We start from the raw sequence: 13,292 nt of genomic DNA, 5'->3' as shown, positions 1-13,292 counted from the left end.
ATAAACCAAGACGAACAGAGTTTGCAGTTAACATATTGGAACGAATTTATGAAGATTAAACGTTCCTCAACAAAGTTTGCTTTAGTGATGAGGTAACTCTTCATGTTTCAGGGAAGCTAATCACATATAATGAGAGAATCTGGGGATCAAAACATCCCCATGTGGCTAAGGAACCTCATCGAGATAGTCCAAAGGTGAATGTTTGAAGTATGATCATGTGCAATCATATCACTGATCTATTTTTTTTCTCTTTTTTTTTTTACGAGACTGAAAATGTGGCACCACAACTATATGACCCTCGTCCAATCATCATTGGATGAAGGCAAGATGGTTCACCGCCACATTGGAGACTGCATGTTCATGGGTTCCTAAATCAAACATTTCCAGACTGGTGAATTGGAAGGGTTGTCCCAATTCCTTGGCCACCCCGTTCACCAAATATCACCCCCTTGGAATTTTTTCTATTGGGTCATGGTAAACATCGTGTATCGAACAAAGATACGAGACATAGCTGATCTCAAACAAAAGATTATTGATGCCATTGCCACCATTGATGAAGCTATGCTACAGAGAAAGTAGCAAGAAATTGAGTATCGTCTTGACGTGCTTTGTTCAACTAATGGTGCCCTTTTAGAGGTGTAATATATGAGAAAAAATATCAACATTTACTCCTCATTTTGTAATAATTTCCACATATTAGTCTGATTATTTTGTTTTAAATTGTAAAGAGTCTTTATGGACGTATAATGTATATATATATATATATATATATATATATATATTAATATATATATATATATATTATATATATATATATATTCCATTATTTTATAAATGGCATGTGGTCGACAATCGTTTGCAACTATTTAGTAGAAGTCAGTTTTACGCCGAGAGTTTTTTAACTTGCATCAACTCATTTCACCCAAATATCAAAGTCACGAATGAACACGAGAGTAACAATCAGTTACATTTTTTAGATACTTTAATAACACGCTTCTCTGAAAGTTTATCTACTTCTATCTTTAGAAAAAAGACATTCACTGGTCTTGATACAATATTTTATAGTCTTTGTTCTCTTGATTTTAAGATTAATGTTTATTAACCATGCTTCACCGAGCCTTTCCTTTATCCCATAATTGACAAGCTTTTCATAATGAAGACACGTTCTTACAAAAATACTTTAACAGCAGCTGCTTTCCCACCCAATATACTTTTTAACTCGTCTCCAAATTTTTTAAGAAATATTTTCGTTCAATGTCATCCTACTCTTCATGATCCTAAATTATCTTTCTTTTCCAGATATCCTTTTATTCACGATGCAAACTTTTATAAGTAACTCCTTACTGTGAAAATAAAAATTATACCCTCAAACCAATTAATATCGATAGCCTTTTCAACTTCAAAGACCGTTTGAATCTATTGATGACCTCGTGTGCTATTTGCAAGTTTCCTCGATGTAATCGACGAATCTATATTAGATAAACACATAGGTTACTCAAAGTCCGAATCGTCAGTCATAGAGCTGTCAGCTATAGAACTGGCACTAAATTTTCAAATCCCGAATTTTCTAACATGAGGATCATACCAATAAATGCAAATACTCCATCCAATACAAAGCCTTTAAGGTTTTGGGTAGAGCCTCCAATCATAAGATTTTAACAAGTCATTCTTTATTAAAAAAATTAGTCCCCTCACTGAACACCCATGCCACGTCTACATCTCTTATCTCTCTTGAATTTTTTATGTTTGGGTCAGTCCTTACTCTGCCTCCACACTTAACGGTTGGTCCTTATTCATATCTTTAACTGTGTTTATTTCATTGTACCTTATATTGAGTATTTTAATATTTTTAATTTAATTTCAGTGTAATAATAAGGCATTATTGCTCTAGCTTGAAAATGAGGCCTGCTGGCTGGCTTCGAAACGTTGCAACCTAATACCTAATATATATATATATATATATATATATATATATATATATAGTATTATATATATATATATATATATATATATCTTTTCATAAAAAGGTCGTATGAATATACGGCTGTAGCCATTGACTTCGAAAAGAAATTTCCCTAACCTTTGTACCATATTGTTTATGATAGTCTTTGTCACTTGCCACGGAGCCAGCTAGCTTCCCTGTGAGGAGCAATTGTCTCGTAACCACCAGGGAACATCGAACACAAAGGAATCGGATTTTTCCAAAATTGGCGACTGATATCTTCGTCACTTGGGCGTTTTGCAATCATAGCAGGGGCATATTGGAATTGGTTTCATATCTCGGGCTGATGGGATTTCCACCAGATGACAAGAGTATGTCAAAACGAACCTTTTAATTCATGTCATTTGGTGTTATTTCGAGCCATTTAAGTTGACAGTCCGATAGAAAAATAAATAAACAAAATAAAGATTTTAACAGATGGGAAAATTCGCATTAGCTACAGCCTTATTGCATTACATCCAAATTAGGATATATTGAAAGTTTATAATTGTGTTCAAATTAGCAAAGAAAATTATCCCTAAGGATTAATACGTTGACACAGATACATGAAAACTCCAACTCTTTTGCTTTTACCTACCTAAATACCTGAGCCAAATGCCTGATTAACATCCAGCAATAGCCATACACCAAAAACACAGGAGTATACAAAATCCCTTGCCTTGAATATGACCAATCCAACATTGCTTTTACTGATAATTCTTCGCCGAGATTAAACAAATCCATCACCATCCGCATACACATAGACTATTAGCAGATTAAAGGCATAATTCTAGCTTTTACTTATTAGAAGTTTATGAATTAATACAGTTTATCTTAGACATTATGTTGATGTGAAGTATGGTGGTTAAAAGGGATTTATGTATGTTCTGTAATGTAGAAAGCAGCCAAAATTATTTTGATGCTTATCTTTCTTTTTCCAATTTCATTGTTACCATTAATAAATGTCTTAAAGTCTATCCTTATTCAGAAAGTAGAAATAAAAAAAGTATTTTACCCTAAAAGAACAAGTTCAACAAAGATACCTGAGATTATTCGATTATTTAAGTCGTTAGAAAACATCTCACGTTCAGGAGCGGAAAAGAAATGTGATTAGCTGGGAACCTCGACTTCTTTTCTGAGCCAGGTAAGATATTGGTGAGCCAAAGTTAGGCTTTTCTTCATCAAGTAATAATGGCTACGTGCAGATCTACGGTTCTAATAAAAATTCAAGTTCTTACTACTGTTAATACCACTGTTGCTAGAACTAGATATAACTGTATTTTCTTGATAGATTAAAAGAGTCTTTCGGAATTTTTTTTATTGTTCTCTCAGAGATACTTAGAGTTTTCGGCTTACATTAATCATTTTCTAAAAACTGGAAATAACATACTTTGAAACGTCTGTCTCGTTTGTATATACACACGCGCACACACACACACACACACACACACATACACACACACACACACACACACACACACACACACACACATATATATATATATATATATATATATATATATATAGATATATATATATATATATATATGTTAAACATTAAGTTCAGGGTGAAAGACAATTCCTTTTATTTCCTTTTAGTGTATTTAATTATGCTGACGTTTTAGGAACTTCTGTCCCATTTTCGAAGCTATAAATTAAAGAATGAAAGTTAAAAACAGACCCAGGTTTAAAAAGAAGCAAGTAAAAGTATTAACATAAAAGTATAAAAGTTTACCAAGTAGTGCTGAAGGCAAAAGCTAAGTGACACTTACGAGAGGTAGTACAACGGTGTGGACGAGATTTGAGTAATAACTGGGGAACTTGTTGTTTAATATAAAATGATTCAAGTAGTGACAATTGATGGTCATTCGGACATTTGCCTATTATTTTAAATTTTTTTTAATGATACTATATTGAAATTTTCTGCGTGGTCCCTTATACATAAACATTCTGGATTTGCTAATTTTATGCCTGTTCGGTAGCTTTCGCCACGATGAGAGTCTAATCTCACCTTCAACAGGCTACAAGTGGAGCCCACGGACTTCCCCAGGCCACATCTGGGGGGCTATGCACTTTGAAGAAATCATGCACTGTTTTGAACAACGTTAACGACATTGCTTCATTAAGCAGAAACACACCAACGTTCACATTTAGAACGGAAAACAATCTCTCGAGCGCCACTTCTCTCCTTCTTTCAGGGTCCGTCCTTTTAAATGTTATGAAGAAGACATCTACTGAATATTAAGTACTAACGTAATTTTACTTGTTAAACAAGCGCAGGTACTTACCAGTTATCTGTAGTGATCTCCCAGGCATCTAAGAAGAGTAGTTCCTCAGCATATGTCACTTTCAAGAGAAACTTTGGGTCTCGAAGAGAGAGAGAGAGAGAGAGAGAGAGAGAATGGGGCGAGCTGTTCCCGTTATTGTTATGAGAAACAGGCGAGAGAAATATTGCAACATCCATCGATGCCATGTTTGACATATCAGATTCTTCAGAGACCCAAATGAGCTCCATTAGTCTCTTTTACGAGAACTACACAAATCTTGTAAATGAGTCAAGGATCAAACTACAAGAAACCGAGATTTTTCGAGGAAATATCCATGAACGGTCCGGCGACGGTCAGCGTCACCATGATCAGTCGGAGCAAAAGCAGCGTCGAGTGAATCGATCTGAACCACATATTCCAAAGTGCCGTAGAAGCAAGTAAACAGGTAACTGAATGACAGACAAGCAAACTGACAGCCATTGCTCTAAATAAATACCTGATCTGGTTGTTTCTGTAACAAAACAATCTCAAGTTTATTTGTGGTGTGTCCTTTGAAAACATCAGTTTCATTTCATTTATAGAAGTGTCTTGAAAAATGACACTTTCCTACACCATAATCTTTTGCCCAGTACCCGAGCTCTCTTTGGTGTAAATTTATAACTGAAGATTTCTCTTAGAAAAAGAAAAAAACTTAGAGTATAACTATGGTTATTTTAAAACCATTTCCAGAAAATCTAAAGCTTGAAAAAATGTTTTATATGAAGGATTACGTAATTGGATGAATTGACAAGGATCTTTGCATAAATGTGAGAATAACTATTTTTATATTTCCAGACGAATCGATGGGTTTCCTGTTCGTGGATTTTCGTTTTAAAGTGACATCTAAGAAAGGCAATTTACTTTTCGTTTTCATTTTAAGTTATTCTGGCTAAGCTGTTTATGCTTAAGGTATTCATGGAGTTTCTCTGTCAGTTCCCCATTTTTTTTAAATCATGCGTCTGGGCGAAACTTTCATTATTGTTTTTTATTAATTTTGCTGCTGAAGCAACACCGCTGGTAAGAAAAATATTAATATTCATAAAATAGCAGAATTTACAGGAAAACTATTTTTTAGCCCAAATACAAATAATTAATTCCAAATTCCATTAATTCTAATCACCTGCTATTTTATTTTGTAATCAACAACTGAGCTTTTGAGCAAATCGATTGGTGTTATTGAAGGTTTCAGTGCATTCAAGTATTTCGTTCTAATTGATTAATAGTATTAACCAGGAAATGAAATCCAACTATTTTTGACGACTTGAGTTCCAAACGCAATTAAATTTTTTAATGAGGCATCACTTACTATTGATATTACCTTACGTCAAAAATATGAATCTAATGAAAATATGTTTTGCTCTGCAATGGCTTTGACTAATGCCATTTCCTTTGATTTATGGACCCTGCTGCTCATATTTGCTTGGATTTAATCCTGATATTCCTCGCTGTCCGAAACGAAAGAACAAGGCCCGGAAAGCAATTCTTGCTCTCTGCTTCCAAGTCTAGAATTTCTCTTCTGTCTTGCGTTTTGCCTATCCTTCAAGTGGCAAGTCTGTTTCTTTCAACTTTCTCTTGTTTCCATCTGCCCGGATTAAATAAGAAAACATTTTTTTTACAAATCCTAAGAAAATGAGCACAAAGCATATTTTAATGGACATAACTCAGTGGTTCCTCTCTTGATTTCGTTCTGTACATTTGAAACCTTTTCTTGATCGCTTAGAAAAATTTAATCGCTTTTGAAGTTAGTGTTATTACAAATCCTCTGGAGAAGAGGTCAGTCTGATGCCATAGCAAGATACAGTGCTTTAGACAACTCTAGTTTGGTACGTCGAGTTAACAGACCAAGTTCCAGAGGTAGACGTAGTCGTTCCAATCTGCACGATACTACTCCAAGATTTTTTCTTCTTTTTTTCGTGAAATAAACAGAATGTACAGACTAACCAAAATCAACAACAGAAATAATAAAAAGCTAAATTGTCCATTGCACTACCTACGAACGAGATTCCCACTGATACAGATATATTGACTTGGTGACTCTTACAGAATGAGTGGCTGCAGCCAAGATCAATTCTTTCGATGGCATCTTGGTTTACCTCAGCTTTTCTTATGTCATTTTTCTGCTGACCAGCAAAATTTTTTTTTTCTCTAGAAATGAGAGCAAAGAAATGAAGCGTCTGAGAAACCAGCAAATATCGATCTACTTACTCACTGGAAATTCAAGATCAGTCATGTAAGCGATACACAATAGACCTATCAAAAACCTGCCCTCATCCCCAACACCCTAAAAAGAAAGAAAAGAAAACGCGATAGAGCAATTCTTTCTTCAGATAGATGGTCTTCATATTAATAGGCAAAAGAAAAAAAAATAAACAAATAAAATGTCCTTAGCTTTCACTATATGCTTTATGTAGTACATCCCGAAGCCATTTCTACTTGCAATACCAGCTAAGTTATCCCTAATTTCCACTTCATCTTCATGGAAACGAATACCCAGTTACAATTGTAAAATTACTCATATGGTGAAAAATAATAGAAACTAAATTATGTTATGTTTCCGTTATGTTAACGTAGATATTCTTTTAATTTTCTGCCTGTATAACTATAAAATGGCACTTGGAATGGTGAGATGAAATGGCTATCAAGCGATAAGAGACATTTTCTGGAGGGAGCCATTATATCCGAGAAAACATAATGTAATGAAGCCCTTTTTACCCATTGGTCCGGGCTGTTCAAAAGTGGTTTAAATTTCAGATTATGTTTCTGTCTGTCTGTCTGTTGGCCTTTCCACACTGGTAGACTGTTACTCAATTTCCGGCTCATGCTAATTAGTGGCCTCAGGCCTCCACAGTCAAATTATTTCATTTCCTACACTTTAAAAGCTCAGTCTCTCCTGGATATTTGATAGCCAACTGTTTTCGACATGAATATCGAAATTTTTACAGAAGCTCAGGTTTCAATACCGAACAAAAAATCACTCCAGTCACCATCAAAAATAAAAACTTATCAGTAATTATAATTGTACGAACAGCACTATCAAAATGATATTTATGTAATGGTATTTAACTTTTCTATACATTTCAATTTAAGTTAACTAAAAGATATTGACAGAATAGCTGCCGTATCTAGTAAGGATCTGTTTTTTTATTTGTTCTTGTCTATCTTGTGTCCATTGCCTCACAATTCAATGAGAAGCCGAATAATTAATTGATAAAAGGAATAAAGGCTGTAAGTAATGAGAACGCGTTGACAGCATTCAAAATAGATATACAAAAGAAAGTACAATAATTTTATGTGAAAGTCAGTTGTATTTAGCTTAATGCAGTTTAAGTAGGCTATACATTCCCATTAAACGTTAAGCGTATATAAGATAAAATCATTTATAAACAATGATTAGGAATAACTTGTTTCTGAAAATCCAAATAAGACTCATTTACAGCAAGGTATTCCAGCGAATAGAAGATTTACCTCTCTAATCCCCAACTCTACCCAGAGCTTTTATATTTGGATTCGTAAAAAACGTAGTGTTTGCCAGCATGCTATCAAAGAACAATTAATTATTCAAGAAATTCCCTGGCAAACTGGTTGTTACGCCCTGTTACGTTCCTTGTTTATTCGTTTCGTAATGCATCTCCTTCCCTTTTGGAACGACGTATTACGTAACTAACATTCTTCAATGCTCAAAGCAGCTTTTTTGTGTGTGTGTGTATTCTGGTTTGACTTCTAAAACCAACGAAGCAACTTCAGTTCTAGTAAGTGATATATGATCAAGTTTTCTTTTCTTTCCTTTTTTTTTTACTGAAAATTCGAGAATCATTTGGTAATAACAGAGGAGATTTTATTCAGCTCTTGATCCGTCTTCATTAATGGCGAAATTTTGTTGCTGACTTATCTACAGATTGTTCTTATTTACCTATCCATTTTATTCACTGATGGACAGAAGGCTAGAAACACTGCCAACTGACCTACTCAGTGAATTCAAGGCCATTTCAGGGTTAGAAAGAACAGTGGATCTAGGTTAGATAAGTTGGGCATTTTCCGATGTCTCTAGTCCTTTCAAGGCACAAGGTCACCAGTGTTAGAGGTGTTCTCACTTTCAAGATGGACATTCTCGAGATCAGTATTATTAGGTCGTCAACTCAATAGGGATCAGGCCAAGGCCAAGGAGGTGGGAGCTCTCCACGCTCGTCTTCTATAAAATAACGCCCAGACTGTGGCTCTTGCGACTACAGCTAATAGATAGTCTCCGGCATTTCCCATGTCTTCTCAAGGTTATAAGTCAACGCATCATTATTATTAAGAGCGGAGATCTTTGATCATTGGAGGAACGGAAAAAAAGATAGGTCCAAATGTGTCAGAAATACTTCTAGTTGTAGATGAGGGTGAAAACTTGGTTTATTTTAATTAACTCTGCGGAGTCAGACTCTCCAAAGTCGTTCTGCACGATGTGTATATGGAGGGAAAAATGTTCTAATTCATAAAATAGTAAAGGACACTACTGATAATCAGGTTATCAATATTAGAAAAACTTTCGAAATGTTAACAAGCAAACAGGTTTGAGAGCCTCTCAATAGGATTTGACAAGGTAAGTCTTTGTCTAGGAATGCTTTATATATATTTCTTCGAGTGAAAAAAGTAAGATAAATATCAATTCCTTTGTTGTTGCGAATCTGTTCAAGAAGCTAACCTTTCTTGTCACAGGAAAGATCATGGTCAACGTTACATTTAAAGCACTTCTCTCTTCGTTTCTTTATGCCCTCTTTATGGACATATTAACGTCAATAAAATGTTATAAGAACGAAAAAACAATTTGTTCACTGATTGATATAAAAAAACCAATAAATTAACATACAGGCCCAGCTTGAGTTCCAAGCAAAATTCAACGTGCTATAAAAATTACCTGGGTAACTAAAAGCGGTTTTAAAACCACTGTTTAGAATTACTTAAAATATCTACTGTTGCGGAAGTTACGGTTTTTTGTAATTTCTAAGAGAAACATAAAATGGGTCTTCTAAACATTTTCTGTCGAGTTCATTGTTAAGCCCAATCAGATGATAGTGGAGAAATCTTCTTTAATAATAATAATAATAATAATAATAATAATAATAATAATATAATAATAATAATAATAATAATAATAATAAAAGACTGAGGGAAGGAAATGTGGAAAAGAACTCTTGAAACAAACCCAAGAAGACAGGTTTGAGAGTGAATCGTGAAATATTATAGATTTATTTACTTTTTATACCATTCCTATTGAAAAAATTTTAAGTTCATTAAGGGGAACTAATTATCATTTTTAATTAAAAGTGGAGAAAAGGACTCAACTAAAAAATAAAGGGAGTCGTTTTATCGTCGCCCTATGGTAATTAACTTTCTCTCCCCTTCCCTGTTCCCAAATACATCCACAGCCATATTCTATGGTAACCCACCAGGCATTCAAAATGAAATTAACCTCGAGCGTAGCTTGGTGTCGACGAACATACTTTTTCGTTTATCTCTTACAAATTCATTGATGAATTATATTTTACTTTATTATTTTTAAAGTACTTCTAAAACGAAAGGTAACACACAAACGAAAGGTAACTCGCACTGATGTATTGTTGAAATAAAATTTTATTATTGGATCTGAAAATAAAGCTGATCTAATCTTTGGAGTAACCTTTACATCTATTTTTCCTTGAAACACTGAGACCATTGCATATAAGCTAACTCTTTTAGGGAGGCATAGATTCAAATATTTTTTTTTTCTACGTACCTTTGCGATGCACAGTGACCTAGTCTTAATAAATTTGATCTCCAGTAAAGTATATCTGAACTCTGCAGACATATAGGAATAAGGTTAAGTGAACCTATATCCATCTTCGCAACATAATGTGCTCAGTGGCTCCTCATTTCCATTGCCTTGCTTCAGTTCTAATCCCTCTATTGAAGTTTAGGGTTTCTTCATTTATCCCCTTTTTAGTTACTAGGCTTTTAAAGAAAATGAAAAGACAATGGGAACCAAGAGGTGATCAGGGCTCTGTAAATACATATATGATCAAACTAATTCTTTGATTCAGGTCTTTAAATTCTTGATAAAACCTTGATGGTAACAAGAACAAAATCACAGATATTCATTTATGGATGAACATTTTTGATGAAGCGGAAACATATCTTTTTTCTAATTCCCTTTTTTACAGAAGGAAAACTGAAATGACCAGACAAAATAAATCTAAAATAACTTTTTTAAAAACGCAAAATTATTCCCTTTTTCACCAAGTTTGCTTTTGTCGACCTCAGTGACATACGAAGGGAGTTATAGTAGTATTAAATGACATCCAGCTTTTAGATATCAAGTTTCCATCCTTTATAGAAAAGACTTATCGCCCCAGTCTGGAAATAAGAAAAAAATGAAGTAAAATAATTATGCTAATTAATATACCAATTGATTTCCAATAATGCCAACATTCATAAGTATTACAATACATTCATCGTTTGAAAAATAACAAGCCTAATGGCCTGCATGCCTCTCTCAGGTGTTTGCAGAAGAATTTATCAATCATTTTTTCCCGGTGATTTTGCTGATAAGTCTGGCTTAGCACTCTGTATGCTTTCACACCCCTTTTTCTTTTTCCAGTTAAAGATATCTAATGGAACTAGGCTGCTCAACAAGTATGTTAATATATACAGAGACTATTTGTCCTAGAAAGCCTGTTACTTTACTTGAATTAATATGCCCGCTATATACCATCAAGGATCAGAGATCTTGTTAGTAATATTATATATATATATATATATATATATATATATATATATATATATATATATATATAATATATATATATATATATATATATATATATATATATGTGTGTGTGTGTGTGTGTGTGTGTGTGTGTGTGTGTGTGTGTGTGTGTGTGTCTCCATGTATGTATGACAGTTTGACAAGATAGATTCTTTCAAGTTTTTTTACTTCATATTTAGGTCACTGATCTTGCAAAAAAAATGATTGATGGCGTCTGTACTTGAAGAGAGGTTCTGGTGTACATATTATTCTATGTACATTTGAAAGTCTAGTTAAAAGTTCGGCCCTTTCACAAGAGGGTTTTCTGTTTCCGCCGAACTGGCAGTAATTAGCATTGAAACTTAACATCTCTACAACATTTGTTATTGCTTGGTAACAATTTCAGCGACAGCTTCTATGCTGTAGTATGGAAAGCAACTGAATAGAAAGAAACTGAATGAAATAAAATCTCTAGTACGGTATAAGAAAAACAATTATCTTTATAAGGCACTGAATGGCTACCATTTACCAATTAGGATTTCGTACCCCTTCATTTTACCAATTTAAGCAAAGAATGGTCTCTACATTTTGCCAGATATCTGTAAAAAATTTCACCTCGTCTTCAAATGATCTTATCATTCCTATGTATATATATAGTATATATATATATATATATATATATATATATATATATATATATATATATGTGTGTGTGTGTGTGTGTGTGTTGTGTGTGTGTATATGTATATATACATATATATATACTATATATATATATATATATATATATATATATATATATATATATATATATATATATATATATATCTATATATATATATATATATAAAGGTTTTTGTCACAAAGGAAAAATTAAAAGAGAGATAGCCAAGCACTTTCGATCTGGTGCGACCCTTTACTCAGGCACAACTGATCGTACAGAGGAAAAACATGGTCAAAGTAGGCTTAATATCCGAACTGACATTACAAGATTAGCAGTAAGGTCGATTTCACTCTACAGAAACGAGGAAACGCCTGAGGGCAGGATAAGCGAAATTTTTAGGCAGCCACACCTTGGAGAATCACACACGTGTTCAACAGACGATTCATCCAGAAAACAATACATTTTGAAAAAACAAGGAGGCATATACAACTTATTACCATGAAATTTACAAAAATGTTCCCCAAAAAAGTTATTAATGAAAAGACGAAAAAAAGGATATAAATTTATCGAGCAAGAGAGAGAGAGAGAGAGAAAGAGAGAGAGAGAGAGAGAGAGAGAGAGAGAGAGAGAGAAATAATAACTATATACATGTGGGACTAAATTTATTAGTAGTTCATTTATTTTTAAGGTCCTTCATAAACATTTTACAAATATACGGGTCCGAATGGTACAATTCCAGACTAAGATTTAGGTTGTTTTTATTATTGATTTGTATAATTGTTGATTCCAGTAAATTTCTTGAAACATAATCATTAGATCTAGCAATTACAAAGGTGTCGCCCTAATTAATACAATGAGATTTTTCACTCAGATGGATAAACAGTGCATTTGAAGTCTGGGCTGTTCTAAATGAATACATATGCTGCTTAATACATACACATAAATTTTTACTTGACTCTCCAACTTTGAAAGATGGGCAATCCTTACAAGGAATTTTGTAAATGATGTTATTTGTTACGGGACTATTTTTAATTAGCATTTCTTTAATGGTATTGTTATAAGAGAAAACTACATTAACATTAAACGGTTTAAATATTGATTTTATGGTTTTTTTTTGTGTGAGCTTTTTGATAACATAAGTCAATTATATGAGGTGGGTAGCAGAGATCGTTTCCTATCTTTTTTATGTATTCTATTTCTTGGTCAAAATATTGTGGACTCGTGATACGCATAGCACATAGGAATATAGAAGAAAAAATTTAAATTTAAATATTAAGATGGTGGCCAGAATAAAAATATACATATGTTAAAATATTTGTGGGTTTTCTATAAATACTGAATTTACATTGGAAAGATTCTCTATGCATTAATACATCTAGGAAAGGGTGGATGCCTCGAAGAAGGGAAAGGTTACAAGCATACGCCTGTTTCATATTGGCGTAGTTTATTCAGTGCAACGTTTCAGGGACCAGCCACATTTTTAAGCTGAAAATTACAATAATAAAATCGAATTACAATATTTACTCATCTAAATACAAATTACAAATATATAAGCAAATTCAAAAAACACCAACGAAA

The sequence above is a fragment of the Macrobrachium nipponense genome, chromosome 36 (assembly GCF_015104395.2).
Source record: "Macrobrachium nipponense isolate FS-2020 chromosome 36, ASM1510439v2, whole genome shotgun sequence".
Lineage (NCBI taxonomy): Eukaryota > Metazoa > Arthropoda > Malacostraca > Decapoda > Palaemonidae > Macrobrachium > Macrobrachium nipponense.
The sequence above is the reverse complement of the archived record's forward strand: the minus strand, read 5'-3'. Positions refer to the sequence as shown.